Source organism: Amblyomma americanum, chromosome 1 (genome assembly GCF_052857255.1).
Source record: "Amblyomma americanum isolate KBUSLIRL-KWMA chromosome 1, ASM5285725v1, whole genome shotgun sequence".
Taxonomy (NCBI): Eukaryota; Metazoa; Arthropoda; class Arachnida; order Ixodida; family Ixodidae; genus Amblyomma; species Amblyomma americanum.
In genome coordinates, this window is record NC_135497.1 from 417,787,396 (window position 1) to 417,813,403 (window position 26,008).

Here is a 26,008-nt window from a genome sequence, read left to right on the forward strand (position 1 = left end):
AATCACACGTGCCCATGTGCCCCCTTTTTGCGAAAGAAAACACTCTGTCGCATGCTAAAAGCATGTTTGTTCTTGCGGAATTAATTCAAGCAAGAACACGCACTGGAAGACTTGGAAGCTCGGCGGACACAGCGTTATCCACTGAAATGCCCGGTGCACGTTTTTTTTAATCTTTACATGCCATTTGTTTCGTTAATGGGCATACTAATGCGCCTGAAAGGCTAAGAGCGAGACGACTGCGCCGCCGTGCTGCTGTTAGAAGATAAGCTGGGACGGCGGTATGCAGAGCTGCGATGAGAGAGGATCCTCGTCTCTGTCTTAAGTCGAATGAGATCTCGAAAGGAATTTTCTGAGACACATGTCAGTTTAAGCCTGGATTATCATTTAATCCGTAGCGTCCGTGTTCCCCCAGTGTGAACGTAGCTGGCAGGCTTGCATTCTTAACAGGCACGCGAGCCTCATTAGGCGCTGATGAGCCGCTGCTTACTTTATAAATGAACACGTTCACAGCTGCAATTTTACTCCTGAGCTTACTTTCTTCTAAGCAAATTTTTTCTCTAAACACACAAGCACTTAAGGTATTGAGATCAGTGTTGTCATTTCACGCCTGAAGTCTGTAGTCTTGAAGCGTAACGTGATACCAATTCAGTCCTCGACCGCGCTCGTAAATACATCATTATGTTAGCCGTTTTAGTTTACTATATCTGTGGGAAATGAGACAGCAGTGTAGACCGCAGAAAAAAAAAATTAAGGAATGTTTTATGATAAGGCAAACGATACAGTGGCACATGCGAGGCAGGAATTGTTTTTCCATAAACTTCGCGCGGTAAGGTGTCCTTATTAATCCCATTTTCGGTAAACATGTTTGGGTAAAGCACCTACTCGAGTTAACTCTGAAAAACCATTCCAGCCACTTTTATTCCAGGGTACGCTTGTGACTCGGTTCAGGTAAGCGTTCACGCAGATATGAACTAGTGTGAAGCTTTGCTATGAGCGATGTGGATCACAGCATGCGCGTTTGGGAACTGGTTCTAGTACACGCGGTATCTTGGTGCTTCTGGGGGCTGGTATATACGAATACATATCGATGTGTGGTTTTGATTCTGTTTATAGGTGTACCGTCTAGTGGTTTTCCAAGTTTCCTGGTAGGAATAGCCTCTGAAATCACATTCCCATGATGTCTTATCTCACGGTGGTTTTTCGATCATCTGGGAAGTGCTCTTTTCAGAGAGCTTTCATGCATGATCGCACGCACATACGCTCTACTAGGTGCAAAATCAGTACATATACTCTGAAACTCGTCCCTAGAAAAAAGGGTCCGACTTTGAGGGAGTGCCCCACAGGACAGAAGACAATTGTATACCAAATAACTCTATCTTTCGGCGCTTCCATTTTCCGCCTCCATTTCTGGAACATGTGACCTTTATTCCAAACCTGCGGCAACACGGGCTATATTGAGCTATATAGGATACGAGAAACCAATTGGCGCGTTCAATGGAGTGGAGATAGGGCGCGGAGAATAAAGGATAAACTTGTAATACGTTTATTTGCAGTCAGTAAATTGAGCAACTAAATAAATAATTAGCGGCGAAGAAGAGAAATCGCCCAAATATTGTTGATAAGTTTCTTGTTGCGGCCCCTACAAAGTTGTGAACTCTCTGTGCGTTATGCCGAGTTGACGGAAAGCAACGTTCGTCTTAGGCCGCTTCAAAAATATGATCTGCTTGGTGATATCAGCTCATATAAATTTAATTTTTAAAGTGCCCTCAAAGCTAGGAAGACATTTTGTAGAGGTATGTGTGCAAAGAGGGAAAGCTAAAATAACAGACGCTTAATATAATACTCGAAAAAAGAAGCACGGAAAATAAGTTTATTGAGTAGGCTGAGGGTCAATGGCTTATTTTGTGACGGCTGTCTTGAAAGATGACGTGTCCTTAACGCAAAACCTGGAGGGCGGAACCCGCTTACACTCTTCGCTGAGCTGGTATAACAATGCCTTTGCGTCATTTCTATTCTTTATCGTCTACCGAGTTGTCTGACGGATTCCGGTAATAGCGAGTGCGTGGCCTAGCTTGAGTCAGGGAAGAACAGCGTACATAATTAAAAACTGGGCACAATTGTTACGGATTAGCTACGTCTTCCCGCCCTTAGTATTGTGCAGAAAAGAATACGAACACATTCGGTTCCCTCATAGGAATGGAAACTTGACGGAATGGAATCCGTGAAGATACACTGGATTACAGTGAAAAAAAAATAATTGTGCGGAAATGTTCTGCGACCGTATACGCTGTGAGGACGACTAAGGCATGAAATATTTCTTCAAACTGCTAGCTTGATATAGTCGGATACAGCTCCAAAACACATCGGAAAATTCACCTGTCAATCGCGTCGATCGATTGTCATGACGATACCGTTAATGTCGTCGCACCTGCTAGCCACCTGCGACGTCAAACCAGGAGGTACCAGGGTATAGACTGCTACATGATGACAATCGCTCGACACAATTGGCTAGAGGGCCTCCTTTTACGGGCATTTGCAGCTGTGTTCGCGAGTTGTACCGGACTAGGAATACAAGTTTAGATTTCAGTATTGAAACACTGGCTATGTTAAATTTCACGCCGGCTAAGCTTTTAAACTTTCATAAAACAGGGCATTGCAGAACTTTCACTTGTTTCTCTTGATCATGTTAAAGTTAACGCCGGCTAAGCTTTTAATCTTTCGTAAAACAGGGCCTTGCAGAACTTTCACTTGTTTGTCTTGATACTTTTGCGAGACGAAATGAATTGAGCTGATAACGACAAAATTGAAACGCATCTTTACTTATTAACTTTAATCCTGCAGACTTTCCCTTCAGAAAAAGTGGGCATGGGGCGAGAAGCTGCTTTTGTTTTTTTTTTGCAACTAGCAGGCCGTCTCTGTCCCGTCTGTCACGTAGGTGTGGTACATTGGCGTATACGATGCAAATAATGTTATATGCTGCTCTTCATCTATTACCATCCTTTCAAGTTAGCGACAACACAGGCAAACTTTCGGCGGTGATTAAGAACAACCCTTGAAGAGGATCTAGGGTGCAGGTGTATGCTTCGCTTTATTACTGAAGCAGAATCCGTCCGTTCTCAGAAGAGGCATCATAATTCATTTTCGGGATTATGCTAAAATCTCCGTGATATAAAAGTGGAGGTGAGAGTATAAATATCGGTGGTGGCGCTGCAAGCAGCCGTCTCGAACTGACGCACGTTCGCATCGCCCCGACTTTTCGAAGCTTTTTGGCCCGGACGTTTTTGGGCTAGGCTCCCAAAAATAGATGGGCCAGTGCCATCGTGTTCCTTGTCACCTGTGGACAACAGTTTCAACGCTTCCATGTCGAAGACTACCACAGGAAACCATTCGGATACATCCGATACGCCCACTGCCGATGCCGGCAACATGGCTCCCGGGGAGCCGCAGCAAGCCGCCGAGGCAACATCGCTTCGTAGCGCTGTGCTTGACGCCGACGCAAGCATGACGGACGACGAATCCAGCCAAGTGGTTGCGGCGATACCTGTCTCCAATCCCTTCTCTGTTCTTTCCACGGAAAACATGCCTGGAAATAACCATTCTCAGGTAGGATCTTGCACTTTTCCATTTTCGAAATTTGCCAGGCAGCCTAGGATGGGGTTAGGCACTTCTCAGATAACTCAAGAAAACTCTCGCTAGGTGAACAAACGACACTGCGTAAAATTTGGCCGCTCGCAGACAGCAATAAATGGTTGCTACGCGGATACGCATTTTCAATCGCGGGGCCCTTCCTCGGCCCCCATGGTCACCACATTCGGCAGAACCGATCACTCGGCTGATAATGACCACTCTGAAGAGGATGACTAGCAGCCTGTTAGGCGAAAGAACAAAGCTACAGCTGCCGATCCAACCTGTGTTAAACATACTGTGATAATGAAGCTAACTTCACCTGGACAACTAGGCTCACTCCCCGCACACTGGCTGCACAGAGCCATTGCCGATGAGCTTCAAAAAATCCATTTTCACTCAGGCTTTCAAGTACGGCCTCTTGAAAGAAGCAATCAGTTTGCAGTCGACGTATCGCATACGCATGCCAGGGACCATCTTCTCGGACTGCAGTCTGTCTTAATTTCTGGAAAGCTTACATCTATACAAGCCTATGAAACCATTCGCTCCGGCCAGATCCGCGGGGTCATATATCGGGCCAACGGGCTAACAAGCGAACAGCTCATGGCCAACCTCACGTGCTACTCGTGCAAGGTAATCAGTGCCAGGCCAATGGGCAAGAACGGAGCAGCTCTCATCACATTTGAGGGCTCCAGACTTCCCCGCAAAATCCATCTATACAGCATACTCCTGCCGGTCATACCTCATCACCCGAAATCTGTCATATGTGAGACCTGTCATAAAATCGGACATAGGACAAATTCGTGTCCACTAGTCGACCAACGTCGATGCTCGTTCTGCGGTCGCCCCGCACATGGCAACCTGGAGGTATGCCCGACAGGACCACTATGCCGTAATTGCAGAGGTCAACACGTAGCTACAGACCCGAAGTGCCCGGTTCGGCGACAGGCTACCAAAATCCTGAGGAACGGCGTTGTCCACAGAATCCGAGTATCGCGACGAAAGGAGCGCAAGCAACAAGCCGAGCTTCTACATGGCAACGAACGTTTTCGACGGCTGCGCACAAGAGCCCTGCCAGCGCACAGCGATCACCCTCGGAGCAAATTGTGCTTGTTAAGGAGGACTTCCCTCCAATACAAAGTCAGCCGTTACCAAAGGAACGAGGCAGTGAACATAAAACTAGAGGGAAAAATGCGCACGGCCGCTCTACACAAACTGAGAGCACTAGTCTAAGGAATGCCACACCTCCATCCCTAACGAGATCTCTTGAGCATTCATACACACATACACCGTGCTTATGCTGAATCTCTCCGTGCTACACAGAGCGGTGCAGAAACGCATATGGCGCAAGATCGCTCACGCACGGTGCACTTAGATGAAGACCAACTCAAGCACATTATCGAAATGGTCACTGCTGAGGTAATCAAGCGCATGCTTCCACTCTTAGGACTGTCGCAGGCTTCTCCGAATCAAGAGCCCGGAATTGGGCACACATTATCTTCTCTTCCGCGCACCTTCAGTTTCAAAATGGCGGGCACTAGCGCGAAACCTCATGACATTTTTGTTTCGGACTCTTTTTTTTTTACTCTCCTAAATGGTTCTTACAATGGAACTGCCGGGGAATCCGTCGCAAACAAGCAGAACTTCAAAGGAGACTGTCCATCACGCCGACGCTTCCTCTAGCTATCCTGCTTCAGGAGACTGGTACTAATAGGCCCAATCTAATAGGGTACAAACCTTACTGCACCTCTTCCATAGAGCACCGACGTCCTGGGCCAGGATCGCGATCCGCGAATCCAGTAGCCTATGGGCAGACATGCGTACTTGTTCTCTCTCGCGCTGCCCACACCGAGCTTGATACGTCCGCGTGGTGCACGCAGACGCAAGAGGTAGCGGGAGTGCGCCTTACATTAGAAGGGGACCAACAAGCATTGGTTTTTTCGGTTTATGCCAGAGCCTTCGATACTACGACATATCGAGTAGATATATCTTTTATAGAACACTTCTTAAGGATATATCCCCAGGATCGCGTTATAGTTGGGGGTGATTTTAATGCCATGCACACCAGCTGGGGATATCATCGCTCAGATGCTAGGGGAAGGCATCTATGGCAGCACATTGTCAACGACAAACTGACCATCGTTAACGACCTTACGTTGCCCAGTCGCTGTGGCCAGCACAAAGGTCAACAAGACACTTCTCCAGACCTGACACTTGTTTCCCATCCTAATGAGATCATATGGTCACGGGCTGATGATGTCATGGGCAGTGATCACTATCCCGTGGTGGTGTCATGGGCCCCTCGAGGGCGAAAGTCACTAAAGCGGCAACAACGCCATCGAATAGAGGAGCACGTCTCATGGGACGATTTTCGGAGAATGCTCGGTGAGGTGAACGTTCCCACAGAATTAGACGAACTCATTACTCAGATCAACGGTGCCAAGAAGAAAGCCACAACGAAGCTTTTAGTTCAATACGATGCCCCGAAGCCGGACTCCCACCTTTTGAGTCTGTGGAATCGTAGGCTTGGTGCTCTCAAGGAGTACCGCCGCTCTGGTCGGACATCCCACCGTAGGCGCGCCCTCACCCGCATTACTCAAGAGGTCGAGCAGTATACTATGCAGCTCGCTCTCCAAGATTGGCAGCTGCACTCAATGGAACAGTTAACTTGTCGAAGGCCTGGCACATATTTCGAGCTGTCCTTGGACGCAAAAGGCCGATTCCCCCTTCCCAAGGCATGGCCCTGAAATTGAACGTCTCCCCGGCTGATCTAGCTATACAAGCAAGGAATGTCTTTTTTCCCCAACCTGAAAAGGTGGATGCCTTGCCTGCGGACCCCGTCTCAGATACATCGAATGATTATGACGTTCCCTTCACATTAGACGAACTGGAGGCAGCCTTGTATGACTCAAACCATAAAAGTGTCCCGGGACCGAATGGTGTACGCTATTCAACACTTATTAACCTTCCCAAATCACATAAACTTGCCCTTTTGAAAGTATTCAACGAATGCTGGACCAACGGTGCTCTTCCCCCTGCCTGGAAGGAATCAGTTGTCATACCAATTCCAAAACCCGGTAAGCCAAGTCGGACATTACAAGACCTCAGGCTGATATCGCTGACGTCCAACCTTTGTAAAGTCATGGAACGTATGGCTCTGAGAAGACTTGAATGGTACTTAGACAAGTTCAGCGTCCTGTCTCCTATGCAAGTAGGTTTTCGACGAGGACTCTGCGCGCAAGATATTCTCAGAAGGCTTCATAACGACGTTCTCGCATACCCTAGCAGCGCACAGCTCCGGGTGGTTGTTGGGGTTGACGTCAAAAAGGCTTCTGATTCCGTGCCCCACTCTACCATACTTCAACGGCTCCAGGAAGTGGGGATAGGCGGGAACCTCTACCGCTTCGTGAAAGCGTTTCTTGCGGATAGAACTTTCTCGGTAATGGTTGGGGATACTCAGGGTGCACGGCAACCTAACCGAACCGGCGTACCCCAAGGCGCCGTCATATCTCCGGCTCTTTTTAATATCGCGATGTCAGGTCTTCCGTCAATTCTAACGTCGATACCCGGTCTTAATTTTGCCGTGTATGCGGACGATATAACGCTCTAGACCAATTCTGGGTGCCCTGCGGAGCAGGAATTAGCCTTGCAGACAGGCCTTAATGCCGTCCACGACTACATCAGGAAATGTGGCATGAAAACCTCTCCGGAAAAAACCGAGTACGTGGCTGTCATAAACGGTTATTTGCCGGAAACAAACAATCCGTATACTCGGAATGCTTATTGACGAGGATGGAGGAGCCAAAAGCTGGATTCATAACACGGTGCTTAGTTGCCATCAGGCTTTACATCTTATGCGCCGCGTCTCTGCGCGTGGGTGGGGAATCAAAGAGGTGGGACTCCGTCAGATAGCCCTGGCACTCATAACATCAAAAATACTGTATGCATATTCCTACATGCGGCTTAACGCGACCCAACGCCTTCAGCTTGAGCGAATCAATCGGAAGGCGATGCTCCTTGTTACTGGCCTACCACAGTTCTGCCCAGTAGAGGACCTACACGCTTGCAGCAAAATCAATGCCCTACAGGATGTGGCAGAGCAGCACTTGCAAGCACAGCGTGTCCGTCTCTCCACAACGGCGGCTGGCCGTCAGATCCTGCGGGCATTAGGCTACAACACTGACAAATTAGAGCTGCTGTCGTCTCCTGCCCCACCATGGGAACTAATCGATTTAGTAGAGGGTATGCCACTACCAAAGAACATGAGTTCAGCTAATCCCCAAAGGCGCAAAGCTGCCGCTAAACGTCACGAGAAGATGTCATACAAGCTAGCCCAGGAAGGGGCTATCCAACTATATACAGACGCCGCTCAGTTTCAACTTGGCGCCGCAATAGCTTGTCACGACTCTGAGTCAGATACCACAATAGTTGAACGGCTCTCCGAGGAACACACTGTCACTAATCTCGAGCTCATTACCATACGCCTTGCCATTACTCGAATAGTAGATCGACAGGATCCGGCTCCATGCACCTACCATGTTTACACTGATTCACAAGCAGCGTACACCGCATGCCGCGCGGGGGGAGCAGACTATGCCGTTCTTAGCGCAATTCGAACGGAAGCCCGACGCCTGCGAGAGGAGGGCTACACTATTGTTATTAGATGGATTCCTGCACACGAAAGAATAACTGGAAACGAAAAGGCACACCAGGCAGCGCGCGCTGCAGCTCTTTCCGCACCTTTGCCTGGATGCACACTCGTTTCCGCTTCTTGGGCCCGTGATGACGTTGCACATCCGTCGTCACCTCCTATGGATAGGGCTGAGACATGACATCGCGCACAATGCTATCGCCGCCGCATCCTCTAGCACGCGGCGAACCCTGAGCAATTATACCGCCGCCCACCTAGAACTTTCCGAAGGGTAGAGGCGGTACTCCTCCGCCGCGCCCAGACTGGCCAGCTTCTGTCGCCAGCAAAGCTCAACCTCATCAACCCGCACTCATACCCGACCCCTCAATGCCTGGCATGCCCGGCCAGAGGCACGGCCGAACACCTTTTGTGGCGCTGCCATGCTTTTGACGTGGTGCGGGAGCGAGCACTTCAGTCCCTGGGCGGGCACCGACCTGGCACCTTGCAGGAATGGGTCGATCCACCATTACACATCGGATCATCGGACGCACTCCGGCTCTGGCGGGCTTTTCTCGTATACTTCAAGGAAGAAGAAGGGCCTGGCCGTTTCTTCGCAGAGTCGACCACAGGACCACCCCACTTCGAAGAAGTGGAGACCGGCCCTCCTCCCCCTCTCCCACCTCCACCCCCATGAAGCCCCTCATTTCTGCCGCAAGGCTAGGCCTATTTTATGCAGAAATAAAGACGTATAAAAAATAAATAAATATCGGTGGATGGGAGAAGATTTGCTAGGCTCGAAGTACGTGTGCTCTCTTGAATTCATAAAATCATCGTGGGTAATTATTGGCTGTCGCCACAGCGTTCTAGATGACTCGGTTAAAACGTGTGCTTCCCTGTGGCGGTAAACGGTTGCGATCGCTTCTGTCGGCATATCTCTGGCGGCTGTGGCCAATAGTTTGGTGCCTGAGCAAGAATTTTTCTTCTGAAAGCTGTCTGCCGCTCGCTGCGTCACTGTGAAAGACCTCGCGTTGGATGCACTAACCGCACCTTCTGGAGTGGCACTCAGGCTCGGTCGCCGTACTATGAGTGGTACTTTTATACACGTACGTACACATCACCAACATCCAACCCCGTTTTTGCCTACCTTCAGATCTTCCTTGTGACGAATCGGTCTATAACTCGGGAGTCTCCTGGAAAGCGTGAAAATCAGGCGCGTCGAGTGAAATGAGTTTTTGTTCTTCTTTTTGAGCATATTGTTCGGATCTCTAAGCCGCTAACTCGCGGCGCACACCTGACACGCGCACACTTAGCACCAGAGCCTTTACTCTGAGGAGTGTGTACCGTGCAGACCTATTCTAAACGTCTGTTGTAGGATCACAAACCAAAGCCAGTACTCTGACTGCTTCTGATCATGAGGAATGCTTCATCCTTGTAAACTGGGAAAGTAGAGCTCCGCTGGAAATTTTCCATACGATCGCAGCATCAAGGTGATACACGGGAACAACCATTGCATGTGGCAACCCTAGGCGAGGCAGCTACGGCCGGCCGGAATCCCTTCCTAGGTACTTATTTTTCTCCAATAAATACTACCATCGTTACCAACAGCTATCTGTTCCTCGTTCTGCAGGTCCTACTCATACGGGCAGCTTTAAGAAACTTGTTGGTCATTTCAACTAGCTTAGACTTATTACGAGGCATTATGAGATAAAGTGTTAAAAGCCAAAATTGCATGATCGTAAAATTTCAAAAGAGTCAAAAGCCGTAAACTGCACGATTCTTAGACGAACACATTTCTAAGCATTGCTCGAGAGCACGTAGGCAAGCAGACGTAAATAACAATAGCATCGCTTTTTTCAGTTCTTCCTCCTGTCATGTACGAGTAGGCTTTGACTACAAGAAAAGTCAACAGCGAAAAATGTGGTGGTTTTTACTCTAACATTTATCGCTTGTCTTGACATCCAGAACAGAAGGAACTTATATACAACCACTGCAGGAAACACATACTGAGCGTACTCTGGTAGCGACAAGTCGGCCTTGAAGTGAAAGGAATATTGTAGGAAAAGCAAAGCGAGAATAAGGCAATGCATAGAGGTATATTGGAGGGATCAGCTACAAAAATTCTGCCGTTCACTTTTCTCGTCTCAAGAATATAGCCCATATGAAGAAGGAAACGAAAGCAGAGACGAGGGAAGGCCCTAGAGTGAAAGGCGTGCCACAAAAATAGCGCTTTAACGAAAAAAAAATCCGCCAGCTTCCAGCCAGCCGCGCATCTGAAGGACGATCAACCGAGCTTTGCTGGTGGCTTGGCTTGCCCGGGAACTGAAGCCCTGGGACAAACTTTTAAACTTTGAGTGGCTTTTTCTTCATCTCTAAAGACCGAAGTGTCCTTACACCCTTTGGCACTCTCCGCATACTGTGGTTCTTTCTTGAAACAGAATATTTGAAGCTGTCTTCAATTTTTTGCTTGGTTTCATCGGCTTGAGATTGGCTGTCACAGCGGACGCCAATGATATGAGGCATTTGCGCCCTCCGCCACTGTTGGAGTGCAAAAAATAAGCATACCTGGAAGATGGATTGCGCGCAGATCAGAAGCTTCTTGAATTTTGTGTTTTATTTTCGTTCCCGGCGCGGATTGGCCGTTGATGTGAACTTTAATATTCTGAATGGCTATTTGTCGTGAAGCCACAGTGCCGTGGCATTGGCCTGAAAGTTATGTTTTGAGACATTATTGGGCCGCTCAAGCCGTGCGATGGGCAGTCCCTTAGCGAGAAAAGGCTGTGCTAAAAATAGATTTCGTACAAATTTATTAATTTCATATTTATTTTACATTTGTTTGTCCCTATGCTTACATTGCAATACGAATGCTTTCTAAGTATGCCAGGAGTAATATTTTGAACATTCTTAGAAATGCATCAAAAATACATTTTCTGTCCGCTTTTATATTTATTATAGATTAAATATATACTTAAGATATAGATTAAATACATTACATTAAATTAAAATACACTAAAATATGCAATTAATATATGAAAAGTATTAACTTCAGCTCAACTTTAATAACTTGTACAAATCGGATTCACCGGACAATAAAGATCAGTGCTGTCAACATACGAAGTAATGACTCAACTGGCTATAAGCATGAGGAGACAGACAATCCCAGAGAAAACGCGCTGTCACCAAGAAGTCTATGACAATGGAAGGTCACGTGACGGGGCCTGAACGGGAGTGCCGTCGCAACACAAGGATATGCCGACGTAAAGTGACATCACCAAACAGGAACTGCTCCAACAACTGTCGTTCTTGGCTTGGCTTATATTACCCCCCGAGAGGAGACACATCATATTGTCCAGTGAGGCTCTTTTTGCGCAAAGACTGTGGGCCCCTAAACTGTCAAACAAGCGTCGGAGTGGTCGCGTTCGAATCTGCGGTCTTCCTAGAAACGAACTGTTAGTCGTAACTTGCGTGAGGCATCGTCAGGAGTCGAAATATCAACCAACAAATATATGGGCGTCTATGGGAGCCGGTCGGCCCTGCCAGTCGGGGTCCTTTTTGCTGGAATGTTCGGGCCTGGAGGCGCGCATGGCATCATTGCCGGTATAATGCTATCACGCTGTCCACACGTAATTTTAATCAGTGGTAATTGCTTTTCGGCTAGAAGTCAACATAAAAGAATGGACGGAAGAAAATGGAAAGTTGTCATAGTTCCCGCAAACGTGATCTCGAGCGCAAGGTTGTTCCACGGCAGCTTGAAGTGTGCTGCAGATATGCTGACGCGGACTACCCATTTCCTAGAATTGAAGTTTACTAAGCACGAATTATTTTCGCATTTACGAAAGTACACTTTAAATGCAATGCCAACATATCATTTGCCGCAACGCGATTTCGAACAAAAACTGTTCAACGGGCAGCTTGAAGTGTGCTGCAAATACGTTACGCGGACAGCTCATTCGTTAGAATTGAAATATACTTTGGATGAATTATTGTCGCATTTTTGAAAGTACACTTTCAATGCATAGCCAACATGCAAAGGTCATTGCCCGAAACGCGATTTCGAGTACTAGATTGTTCTACGGCAACTAAAAGTGTGCCTCAAATATGATTAAAAGGACTGCCTGTTTGTTAAAATTAAAGTATATTTCAGAAGAATTAATTTCATATTTACAAAAGTACACTTTAAATACATTGACAATACATTTTAACGTGCCTGAAACATGCTCGAAATCTGCTTTAAGTGACGTATACTTCGAATGAATTAATTTCATATTTACGAAAGTACACTTTTAATGATTTCACAAGATAATAAAACGGCATGCATATTTTTTCACGTATTTTAAATGTGATTGAAGCATGCTTTAGGTGAGGTATTTTTGGCAAATTGTAACATATTTCAAGTACCAAGCGTTAAAAAATAGCAGTGGCTTAGCTCGGCTATGCCAGGATATACGTAGCGTGAGCTACGGTGAGCCGCTGAGCATAAATTGCCGCTGAGCTGCAATTTCGCTCTCCTTCTCCACGGCTACACCACATTGGCAAACGCCCCGCTATATGTATGCCACCACCGCTACCTCTGCGCATGCGCACAAAATGAGAGGCGCTATCAAACGGCTCCGGCGCAGTGTCAGACTTGGCTATTGCGCAACGGAGGCTCACAGCTGCTCACGCACCGGCGCCAGTGCGTCTGCCGCGGCTATGTCTTCACTCCTCTGGAATGCGCAGACCGGCGAGGCGCGCGCGGCGGCGGCGGCTCCGGCGCGCCAGCTGTGTGCCGCGTGACGACACTGCTCCTCGCGCATGCGCAGAACGGCTCTCCAGCAGCCACGCGAAAATGCTCAACCTCAGCCAGTGTAGCTCACGCTACAAAATTTCAGGAACCTATTTCCGGCATATTTTTAGTGCAATCATGAATAGAAAATATCTATAAAATACTTTATAAATATCCCGAAGTATATTCCAAACGTCTTAGTTTTCGCTAAGGGGTCGCTTCCTGGTATTTATGCGTCCCGTTTGAATTATCCGTTCTTTCAGGCTTACCTGTATTCATTGCTGACCTCCCTTATACCATTTCTTCCCTGGTCCACCTCTTGGCCCCTGATTGTGTCATTTACCGAGAAATAAACAACCCCACCGACCATTTCGCATTAAAAAATGACCTTACTCGCTTACAGAAATGGTGTACTACTTGGCTCATGTCATTGAATGTCTCTGAAACTGTCTTCATGCCCATCCATCGCCTTCGTAAGTACGCTGTGCCTGATTATAGCATCAGTAACATCCAGACTGCTACAACTGATTCATTCAAATATCTCAGTGTGCATATTTCGCATGACCTAACTTGGACATTTCATGTTAGCAACCAAATAAATTCTGCTAACTATGTTCTAGGTTATATACGCTTTAAAAATTCCCTCGCTTCTCCCCTCTTAAATAACTTGATTTCCAAACTTGTGCGACCGAAGGTGGAATATGCTAATGCTATTTTTGACCCACACTACAATTACCTTATTAACACCCTCGAGTCGGTCAAGAACCGAGCAACACGATTAATTTTGTCCAATTATTCCTATGATTCAAGCATCTCGGCACTAAAAGTTCTAATCAACTTGCCCTCTCTAGCTGCCTGCCGTAAGATAGTGAGACTTAGCCTTTTTAATTGTTTTTTTCATTATTTGCTTTCTGATAACCAGCACACGAATAGAGCGCACCGCATCGCCCGTTCCAGCCACCCAAATGAAGTGTATCTCCTACAAGCCCGCATTACGACTTTTCGGCAGTCATTTTTTTCTGCGCACAGCACGGGACTGGAATCGCCTGCCCACCGTAATTGGCACCATCATCGACCGACTACCATTCATGCGGCTCATCGATAAACGTTCATAATGATTTTTATTGTATTTGTTTGCCGTGTATTGCTCCCTCCCTCATGCAATATCTCAACATTAGAGCCTTGAGAAATCAAACAAACAATAAACAATATTGCCGGGAATATATTTCGAGTCGTTGTTTAAAGGATTAGGATCCGGTTTCGCACAGTTACACCCATTGATCGAAGTCCTTGCTCAGTCATTCGATTTTTGGCTTAGTCCGTCGGCCTGCTTGTGCCTCAGTCTGCCACTGCGTTAGTCCGTCAGTGTGTCGGTCAGTCAATTTACAAATTGCTTCAGATTACTGGAATATTGCATGTACGGTAGTTTCCAGTAATTAATTTGTATTTCAGTCACCCCCACCTTGAAGTAAATTATTTTGCCACTGCGCTGCCGACATCGAAGCATATATTTATAACGAGCGTGTAAATCTATCGCCCCCTTCATCTGCAACAACGCAGAGCGACGGGCAAGTTAATATTACATAATAAGGCTAAACAGAGCACCTGCACAAGGACGAGGGAAGATAGGACAAGCCACAGCGCTGTGTCTAATCTTCCCTCGTCCTTTAGCTGGTGCGCTGTTTTAGCCTTATTATACACTTTATTTTTTACTATTCCCGGAAGCCTTTAGGTTGTCTGCTCACACCTAATGATTATCCTATTCTAATGTCGCTCCATATAGCATCTTGTGTCCTGCTGCTTGTTCGAGTGCCAACGCATGGATCGCTGGGGTCGTCGCGCGATGCCGTCTTCGAAACACTAAGCCGCTCTCTTCTCCTCCTTACGGACGGAGAGCGCGTATCCAACAGGACCCCCCTTAATAACCGCGCGCGGTGTTGTCGGAAGTGCGCGCATAGTCGTTCCCGCAGCTGGGGACAGCGTGCCCAGAAGGATTACCCTATCGCCGCGGCCACAGCGGAGTTCCGCTCCGGCTGACGAGCCAGCGCGCGAGCAGCTGGCTTCTCCCTCATCCGCTTCTCGTCGCAAATCTCTTGGGCGTCGCCACGGCCGACACCACGCCGGTCCCGGCGCACATTCGAGTGCACGAGTGCCCGCGTCTCCGTGCCCGTATATGACCCCTCCTTGATCGAGCCTGGCGGGGAACGACGGCAGCTACATGTTCCCATCGCGCCGCTATGTTTTATCGCTGCCTAAGCGAAGACGCGGGGCTGCCATGCTCTCGGCAGCCACCGCGGTGGCAATTATTAGTGCCTGCCTGCGAGAGTGCCGTTTTGCGCTTTCCTCTATTTAATGGACGGGGCCAGTTCCCCAGGGCCCTCCCTCGGGGGACCCCGCACGGCGCCTCTCTTTGGCTCCCGGCCTTCCCCAGAGGAGCAACGTGAATGGAAAGGCTCGCCTCCTCCTGGCTACGCGCACCGCCGCGAAAAGACGTCGCCAAGGCAGCAGCGCGGGTACTTCCGCGGGCCGGATGAAATTATCCCCCCACTGTGTTAGCGCAGTCGAGCTGGAGTAATAATCAGCCGGAAAAAGTAAGATAAACCGGATTAGTGGCCCCAAGATTAAGTGCCCTTTGTTGCACCACGCAGTAGCTTTTTTATATTAATTTATTTAAACATACTGTCAACCCCAACCGGGGTTTTTACAGGGGTGGGCGGATGTAAAAAAATACCCAACTTCCAGATAAAACAATTATAGAACAGTAAGCACTTGTACAATGAAAAGGATGGGTCTACATAAATCAAGACAAGAACAAACAAATTCGGGGTAATCAGTTATACAGAACACATTATATATCACGAACGTTTTAACAATATTTAGTCAGTTTTGTGGCAGCATACTCAGCTGGGAGAGCTCCAAAAATTTGAGGACTGTCGGCTGCATTACAATCGAAGCGTCAAGGGCATTCCATTCGCGCACTGCTCGCGGAAAAAAGGAAAAATAGAATGTCTTATTGCAACAAAAAATTCTTCAAGTGTAAGAGGATGTTTGCGGCGGGTGATTCTGGAGTGGCTTATATTGACGAAGTCTTCAGAGTTAAGCTTAAATGAATTGTGCAGAAGTAAGTATAGGAATTTCAAGCAGTGCAGTTTCGATCGGATAGATAAAGGCTGAAGTCCTGCGCGATGCAAAAGTTCAGTAGGTGAATTTGTGCGCCTGTACTGGTTATAGAAAAATCGCGCAGCTTTTCGTTGCACACTTTCCAGTGCGGCTACGCTAATGCCTGTATAAGAGAAGCATGTAATGTTAGCATATTCTAATATCGGGCGTATAAGTGTAGTGTATGCCAGAAGCTTTATTTCGGGAGGTGAGTTCAAGGCACGTTTGACGAAAAACAGTTTGTTCATTGCCTTATTTGCTACATACTGAACGTGCGTTGTCCAGTTCAGGTCGGAGGAGATAAGGATGTCCAGATATCGATATTCTGCAACAGTTCGTAGCGCAGTGTTATCAGAACCATAAGTGAACTTAAGCAGATTTTTTTACTTTGTAACGGACACAGAAACAGTCTTGTCTTTGTTAATGACCATACTCCAATCATGACACCACTGAAAAACTTTATTCAAAGCGCTATTTAGTTTGATGTGGTCAGAGTGATGTTTAATTTCATGATAAAGAACGCAATCGTCCGCAAAAATTCTCATTTGTACTTCATTTTGGTTAGTTATGTCATTAATAAATAGCAAAAATAAAAGAGGCGCCAGTACAGATCCTTGGGGGACACCAGGGAATAATATCGGAGGTATGTCCGTCAAATTGGACAAATTGACAACGTTCAGACAAAAAACCGCTGATCCATTGTGCGACGGAACCATCACCAACTATATGCTTGAGTTTATACATCAATTTTCGGTGCGACACTCGGCCGAACGCTTTGGAAAAGTCAAGGAAAATTATATCGAATTGAGACTGATTGTTAATACCTTGCGCAAGATCATGCACGAATTCAACAAGTTGTGTTATAGTGGATAGACCATTTCTAAAACCGTGCTGGCAATGCTGAATTAGCTTTTTAGCTTCTACGTATTGAGTCAGAAATTTTAGGATGTGTTCCAGAATTTTCCCACATGTACATGTCAGAGATATGGGTCGATAATTATTCGGGGAGTGTTTGTCACCTGATTTGTGGACAGGGATTACTTTGGCGATTTTCCATTCATAGGGAATACAACATTCACGAATTGATTTCTGGAAGAGAAGACAAAGATATTTGCTACAAGGCTCGGCATAACGTTTTAGAAAACCATTAGGAATGTCATCTGGGCCGCTACTTTTCTTTTCATCAACATTTAGAAGCAAGGATAGCACACCAGCCTTAGAAATTGTAGGCGTACCAACGAGATGCTCGTGGCCATTGTGTTGTGGCGCAGTCTGGCCAATGTGGTTTTTATCAACAGTGAAGATCGATTGAAAATATTTGTTGAACGAATCTGCATTAAGTTTGCCGTCCAGAGATGACATGGGAAGTCTTATCTTTTGCTTTGTGCTCAAGTAACGCCAAAATTTGCTTGGTGCAGTTTTAATAAAGTTTTGTAATGTAGTGTTGCAGACATGTTCTTTTGCATTTCGAGTTGCATGTTTAAGTTGGCTATTTAATGAATTAAGGCGAGGGTGGTAGTCAGGGATGGAGCGAAATTTGTTCCGCTGTCTGAGTCTTTTGATCCTTCGTTTAATATGAATTATTTTGCGCGTGATCCAGCGATTGTGGTTTTTGACAACTTTTCGAACTGTTGGGACTAAGCTTTCCATGCAATGCATAACAAGATTTTAAAAAAACTGCCAGACGCTGTCAAACTGGACTGCTTATCTAGACATAAATGGGAAAAGTTCTCGTATTCATGAAAGAGATAAGTCATAACAGCATCATCATTGGCCCTATTAAATGCGAAGACACGTTTTTCAGTACGATCCGGGCTAACAATTTCAGTTATAGGCAATTTACACACTATTAATTCATGATCTGATAGCTCTTGAAGTGTTTCTATTGTTATGGCACTGCTTGGAAAGTGATCGCTAACGAAGAATAGGTCTAGAATAGAACTGGTTTGGTTATGAACACGAGTCGGCGTGTCGACAATCTTCGTAAGGTTGAACGTGAACAAGAAATCTATCATGAGGTTATTTGTAGCATTTCCGGGGCTAAGAGATTTCCAGTTAATATCTGGTAGATTAAAGTCCCCAGCCATCACAATTTTGCTGCCGGGAGTATATCTAAGCATGTAGTCGAAAAACGGGTCTAGATACATTGCATCAGAATTTGGAGGCCTGTAGACAGCTCCAACGTGAACAACGCCATCGGTTAAATGGATCTTGCACCATACAGCTTCAACACCTGCCACTTCCGGCATGATGGAGTATACTATTGCTTGTTTAAGCAGAATTGCCACGCCCCCACCTCTAGATTGTCTATCCTTGCGAATAACTGTATATCCGGGTGGGACAAATTCGGAGTCTGAAATGCCAGGATGTAACCATGTCTCAGTGATGGTTACGATGTCAGGCTCAATAGCCAGCACAGTAGCCTCTAGTTCAGGTACCTTATTAGCTATGCTGCTTGCATTCAAGTTGAGGAAGGTAATAGGCTTTTGCTTCTGGTCATTCAAGATTCTTGTTGTGGTGCTCCGTTTTTTGTTTCCATTTCTACAATGTCGTTTCGGTTGTTATCCCAAGCAAACAGTTGTCCATTTATTCTCACTTTATCGTAGGTTAAGAATACCTTTTCTTTGCGGTCGCGATTTTCTTTTGTTCGGTCCCAGATTTTTTTTTCTGATATCATGAACAGCACGTGAAAAATCTTTACTAACTGAAAAGCCAGAGCCCTTCAATTTCGAGCATTGTTTGAAAATGCTGACCTTATCGCGGTAATCGAGAAGTTTCATAATTACAGGTCTGCATTTGGTTGGATCATCTTTGTCTGGTTTTCCGAGCCGGTGTGTTCTCTTGATTCCTGATATATTCAGCCCTAGCAGACCCTGAAATACGGTTTCTTTAGTAGATTGGAGCAGCGTTTCAGTAGTTTCATTCGCATCTTCTTCAATGCCGTACACAATGACGTTAGAACGACGACTTCTATTTTCCAGTTCATCATTTTTTTTTGTCATAGCTGCAAGGTTTTTCTCGAGCTCAGCTACTCTCTTTGTGCAAGCCAATACTTGTTTTTCGAGCCCCAGTTAATTTTTCAAGTTTCTTGTCAATTGCGCTTATTTTCTGGTTAGTGACAGTTTTCTCCGCCTTGATTTCTTTAATATTGTCACAGGCCAGACGGAGAACAGTCGTAGACGTAGAGGGGGGACCGCAGAACGGCCGAGGTTTTTAATCGCCCAGAACAGAGTCGTGGACAAGCTGAGCTGTAAATGCCTTCCCTCGGTCTGTGATGACGACGGACGGAGCGCCGTGTCGAAGCACTATTGCACGCATAAAGAAGTGCGCAACTTCGAACGCTGTGCCTTGAGGGAGAGCCTGCGTTTCGGCGTAACGCGTCAGGTAATCGGTTGCAACAGCTATCCATCTGTTTCCTCCCGACGACAAGGGAAATGGTCCGAGGAGGTCCATGCCGACTTGTTCAAAAGGTATGTTAGGAGGCATGATAGGTTGCAACATGCCAGGCGGTTTCAGAGGCGGCGTCTTCCTACGCTGGCACTCACGGCAGGTCCGAATATATCGCTTCACACATGAGGCAAGGTTGGGCCAATAGTAGTTCTGCCGCACTCTGGCAAGTGTGCGCGTGAATCCAAGGTGCCCAGAGGTCGGCTTGTCGTGGCAGGCGAGGAGGATCTCGTGGCGGAGGGCGGCTGGTATAACCAGAAGGTAACTCTTACCACTGGAGGCGGAGTTTTTCTTATACAACACTCCGCCTCGAAGACATAGGGATGGCAGCCTACGAGCCAGGTGGGAGGGTATCGAGGGATGGTGACCTTCTAGATGCTCCATGAGCAGCTTCAACTCGTCGTCCGCACGTTGTTGTGCGATGATGTCGGACGACGTGACTGCACCAAGGAATGCTTCGTCTTCTGCGTTACCTTCGTAAGGTTGCACGGGTGAACGCGACAAGCTGTCAGCGTCGGTGTGCTTGCGACCAGACTTGTAGATGATCGTGAAGTCAAATTCCTGTAAGCGTAATGCCCAACGTGCTAGGCGGCCACATGGGTCCTTCAAGTTTGTCAACCAGCACAATGAGTGGTGGTCAGTAATAACCTTGAACTGCCTGCCATACAGATAGGGGCGGAACTTTGTGATGGCCCATACTACAGCCAAACATTCCTTCTCAGTTGTAGAGTAGTTACACTCTGCACGGGAAAGTGCACGGCTAGCATAAGCGATTACTTTTTCGACACCGTTCGGACGCTGGACGAGAACCGCTCCAAGACCGACGTTGCTGGCGTCCGTGTGAATTTCAGTGGCGGCATCATCGTCAAAATGGGCTAGTACTGGTGGTGATTGTAGCCGACGTCGTAGATCGTCAAAAGCAGTTTGCTGCTCGGCACCCCACAAAAATGGCTCCTCATCTCGTGTCAAGCGCGTCAGAGGACTGGCCAGCTTAGCAAAGTTTTTTATGAAACGTCGGTAGTACGAACAAAGGCCTAGAAATCGTCGGACGGCTTTTTTATCAGTGGGAACCGGGAAGTCCGCGACGGCAGAAATTTTGTCAGGGTCTGGCCGGATGCCCTCGGAGCTGACAACATGCCCGAGAAACTTCAATTCAGTAAATCCAAAATGGCATTTTTGCGGCTTTAGAGTAAGATGAGCTGATCGGACGGCTTCTAACACCACTCTGAGCCACTGCAAATGTTCCGAAAACGTTGTTGAAAAAATGATTACATCATCCAGGTATACTAGACATGTTTACCATTTAAGGCCGGTGAGCACGATATCCATCATTCGCTGGAACGTTGCTGGAGCACAGCAGAGTCCGAAGGGGAGCACACGAAATTCATAGAGGCCGTCCGGGGTGACAAAGGCGGTTTTCTCCCGGTCCCTCTCATCAACATCTATTTGCCAATATCCGCTGCGCAGATCTACCGAAGAAAAGTATTTTGCTTGGCGCAGTCTGTCGAGAGAATCATCTATACGAGGTAGCGGATAGACATCTTTTTTTGTTACGCTGTTAAGTTTTCTGTAATCCACACAGAAGCGCAGCGTGCCATCCTTCTTTTTTACGAGAACGACAGGAGACGACCAGGGACTATTCGATGGCTGGATTATGCCGTCATTGAGCATCTCCTTCACTTGCGTTTGGATGGCCTCCCGCTCTCGGGGAGATACGCGATAAGGCTGTTGATGGATTGGGCGCGCGCCATCGTGCGTGACTATCCGATGCTTAGTGATGGGCGTCTGACGTACCTTAGACGACGAGGTAAAGCAGTCCTTAAACTGCAGCACCAATTCTTGCAATTGCTGCCTTTCTGCTGGCGGGACGCCCTCGTTTATGTAAACGGCGCGTACTGCCTCTTCGTCAACTTCACCAGGCGTGTCTTGTAGGCATGCGAAACACTCAGCCACCTCTTGGATGGGGTCGACGTGGGCGATGGCTGTGCCACCAAATAAATGGCGGTGTTCATTACTGAAATTGGTCACGAGGACTTCAGTGCGACCGTCAGATAGAAAGGCGAGCCCTCTTGCTACGCAAACACACATGGTGAGCAAAAGAGAGACATTTGGCTCAACAACACGTTGTCGGCAATGTGGCGCGTCGCAAGTGACCCTAGCCAGAATACTTGCCCGTGGAGGCACCGTTACGGCATCGTCGGATATACGCAGTGCGGCTCTGCAATTCTCGGGGGCGGGTTTGGTGGCAGCGAGTTCAGTTGAAAATGTAACCAATCGATTTCGAAGGTCTATAGTCGCACCATTTTCTCGAAGAAAGTCGAGACCGAGAATGACGTCTCGTGAGCATTCAGGCAAAATGAGGAACGTTGCCACGAACGTGCATCCGCGCACCGTAATTCTTGCCGTACACATTCCGAGCGGCGTAACCACGTGGCCACCAGCCGTACGTATCTGTGACCCTGCCCACGGCATCATAACTTTCTTCAGCACCTTAGCCATCCTACCGCTCATTATCGAGTAGTCCGCACCTGTATCCACTTGTGCGCTAACCTCCTTAGAGTCAATCAGCACGGGTATGTCAAGGGAGACCTTGGTCTTACCAGACCCAGTCGTCGGCGCCGTCTTCGTCGTCGTCGTCGTCGTCGGTATCGTGGTAGTCGATTCGGGAAGGGTCAGTCGGCGCGTCGGTGGAAGCTTTTCGGCAATACGGCGTTCGGCGGCCTCGCCTCCAAAGGTCGCCTATTCTAGTTTTCCCGGTGCGGGCTCGAGGACCCACGCTGTGCACCAGGTCCATAACCGGACTGACGAGGCGACGGATGGCGAGGTGAGGGCGATCGGGACGTTCGGCGCGGAGGAGGTGGTGAACCACGCCGGCGGGTGACGTATTCGTCAAACTCCTGAGGCTGTTCGGCATGCCGTGGACGGGGACTACCTGCAGACAAGCCTCGCAATCCCAGAGGCCGATATGGACACCGCCGGAAGATGTGACCGGCCTCGCCACAATGGTAACACAGGGGACGTCGGTCTGGCACACACCAAATATCGGTCTTCCTCGGCGCCTGTCCTCGAGCTTGCCAGTAGGGAACCGGCTGCTCGGCGTGTACTGCGACTACCGAAGGGGCATACGGTGGCGCGCAGGGAACCGGCGCAGGACGGCGCAGCACGTCCGCATACGTCGCTGGCGGCCAAGCAGCTGGCTGTGGTGGCGGCTCTACTGGAGCGACGGGCGATCTGAGCGCCTGCTGAACTTCTTCCCGAATGGCGCTAGTCAGAGAGTCAACAGGAAAAATCCCCTGAAGTTTCTGCAGCTCCTCACGGACCACAGAACGCACGATGTCCCGAAGGGAGCTTGTATTGGCCCCCGAAGCAGCATCCAGGGGGTGTAGAGCCGAGATAGGGTTTAGCTGCCGGTCGTAGAAATTGTACCGTTGCTGGAGCGCCCTCTCCATGAGCACAGCCTCGGAGAGGAACTCGGCGACTGTTCTGGGCGGGCTTCGCACAAGACCGCAGAACATTTGCTCTTTCACGCCTCTCATCAGGTGTCTGAGCTTTTTCTCTTCCTTCATGGTCGGGTCCGCTCGGTTGCAGAGGCGCGTCACTTCCTCCACGTACATCGCTACGTTCTCGTTTGGTAGCTGAATGCGAGCGGTCAATTCACGCTCGGCCTGTTCACGGCGATCGCTGCTGGTGTAAGTCTCCAACAGCTGGCGACGAAAGTCCTGCCACGTCGTTAGACTCGTCTCGCGGTTTTCGTACCAGATCCGAGCGGCGTCTTCTAAGCTGAAGTAAACGTTCCGGAATCTTAGCACTGTCGTCCCAGCCGTTGAAACGCGCAACGCGCTCGAACTGATCAAGCCAGTCTTGGGCGTCCTCCGAGTATCCGCCGTGAAAGGGCTTCGGGATCCGGGGATTTTGCAGGCTCACAAAAGAAGCAGGTATGAACGGGGCGCTATCTGACCTTTCTGCCGTGGTCGTAGCCATGGGTGCGCTCTCTTGAGGCTGGAGTCCGAATTCTGGAGACAAGCCGCGGAGCCTGCGGCTGACACGATGGACGGGGGTTCGCACAAGAGGCACCGGGCTTGTGCTTCGGCTCTCCGAGGAAGGATGGAGCATCAGCCGAGAATACCCAAGCGACCTCCACCAGATGTCACAGGCCAGACGGAGAACAGTCGTAGACGTAGAGGGGGGACCGCAGAACGGCCGAGGTTTTTAATCGCCCAGAACAGAGCCAGCTCGAGCGCGCCTCACGCGAACGCGACCACTTCGTCCTCGTCACGGCTTAGCGCGCAGGTAGCTCGAGCCAGGTCCGTGGCAATATCATTCGCAATGGCCTTCAGTTGATCGGCAAGCGAAGAGTCCCCAGGCCCGGGGTTAGATTCAACGTCACCTCCCATTAACAGAAGAAATCGCAGTGAAAAACAGATGCGCAAGAGTACATCCACAAGTGGCCGCGGGCACGGCAGCAGTATCCAGCAGGCATTGTTACTACGAAATGATTTGCCGTAGCATTTCCTCACCTGGACGAGGAACAAGAAAGGGTTGGTGATCTGCATCTTGACGCAGCTGCCGTGCCCACTGCCGAGTAGACGGTCGGTGCCTTGATTTATAGAGCCAACCCAAGCAGCACAAGTGATTGGCCCAACATTGGAACCGCATTGGCAAAGGCCGGCCCTACAAAGGGCCAGGATGGGGCCATCCTGGTGCAATATTGGGCCGATGACCTGTGCTGCTTGGGAAATGTTGGTGCCGCTGGCGATGAGTTTTCTGGTTCCGAGAGAGTGCCGTCGACGGCCAATACACTGTAGTAACGGTGATCCACTGAAGCTGGATGTGGTATCAGATTTCCACGGACGCCGTAGGGAAGTTGAAGCCGGTCCGTCGGCGCATCGCAGGCCAGTGGAGGCCTTGTGATTGCCGGCAGCAACCCAAGCGTTACCTGGACGAGGAACAAGGAAGGGTTGGTGATCTGCATCTTGACGCAGCTGCCGTGCCCACTGCCGAGTAGACGGTCGGTGCTTTGATTTATAGAGCCAAATGTTGGTGCCGCTGGCGATGAGTTTCCTGGTTCCGAGAGAGTGCCGCCGACGGCCACGACACTGTAGTAACGGTGATCCACTGAAGCTGGATGTGGTATCAGATTTCCACGGACGCCGCAGCGAAGTTGAAGCCGGTCCGTCGGCGCATCGCACGCCAGTGGAGGCCTTGTCATTGCTGGCAGCAACCCAAGCGATACCTGGACGAGGAACAAGAAAGGGTTGGTGATCTGCATCTTGACGCAGCTGACGCAGCTGGCGGGCCTCACTCTGAAGGGGGAGAAAAATCTTGGGAAAAGGAGTCCTGCGCCTCTTGACTAACGAATTGCCCATTGCGCCCAGCAAATCTGCTTTCATTTTTCATCTTCAATGAAGCGCTTGTTTTTTAATCTGGACATACGCAATCAGCGCATTTGTTTCGTGGTATTGACAGTTGAAGAAAAGTCAATGCACTCAAAGGTACAGCTGTTCCTAAGTACCTTAATTTTATTCAGCAGAAAAAGATGCGTGCAATCTGAGTGAAGATATCGACAACTATAAAGGAATGAAACCGCGGAAGTAGCATCCAGAATCGCTTTACGTAATACTTATCATTGTAACAATTTTTGGCAGCAGCTGAGCCAAAACGAAAACAGGAAAGAAAGAGCTTGTTTTTAATGAGAGTCTACAACTGTCGACTTAACTAGAACCGCCTCATTTGCATTAGAGTATTCGCCGGAGATGATGATCATCATGATTTTTTATGGCGCAAGGGCATCTGTGGCCAAAGAGCGCCATGGTACAAATAAGGATTTTTCTTCTACTCAAGGTGGGATAAAAGACCCATTTCGGAAGCATTTCACTCTAAAGAAGCCGAGCACCAGGCAGGAGAAAGCTTGTACCCATTTTATGACCGCTGCCCACCGAAGTATTGGCAGGTTCCGCTAGCCCGATCGGCTCAGCTGCTTACCGCTTTTGCCTGTCACCGGGGCCAGTTTGCGTGGAAAGTAATGCCGTCCGGGCTCAAAAACACAGCGCAGACCTCCCAGAGGGTTATGAACGGGCTGTTGCTACCGCACTCTCGGAGCACTGCTGCGCATACCTTGAAGATATCGCCGTGTTCAGCGAGACGCTTGAAGAGCATCCAGAATCGCTTTAGGTAAAACTTATCATTGTAACAATTTTAGGCAGCAGCTGAGCCAAAACGAATACAGGAAAGAAAGAGCTTGTTCTTAATGAGAGTGTACAACTGTCGACTTAACTAGAACCGCCTCATTTGCATTAGAATATTCGCCGGAGATGATGATCATCATGATTTTTTATGGCGCAAGGGCATCTGTGGCCAAAGAGCGCCATGGTACAAATAAGGATTTT

At 48.4% G+C, this 26,008-nt stretch overlaps 1 protein-coding gene and 1 pseudogene across 1 annotated transcript in view; one reads left to right on the top strand and one right to left on the bottom strand.

The window, feature by feature from the left end:
• Nucleotides 1-26,008, top strand: part of Ccn (cellular communication network factor protein Ccn) — a 348,489-nt gene that overhangs the window by 72,079 nt on the left and 250,402 nt on the right. The window lies entirely within an intron of this gene.
• Nucleotides 18,676-24,988, bottom strand: LOC144124552 (uncharacterized; annotated as a pseudogene).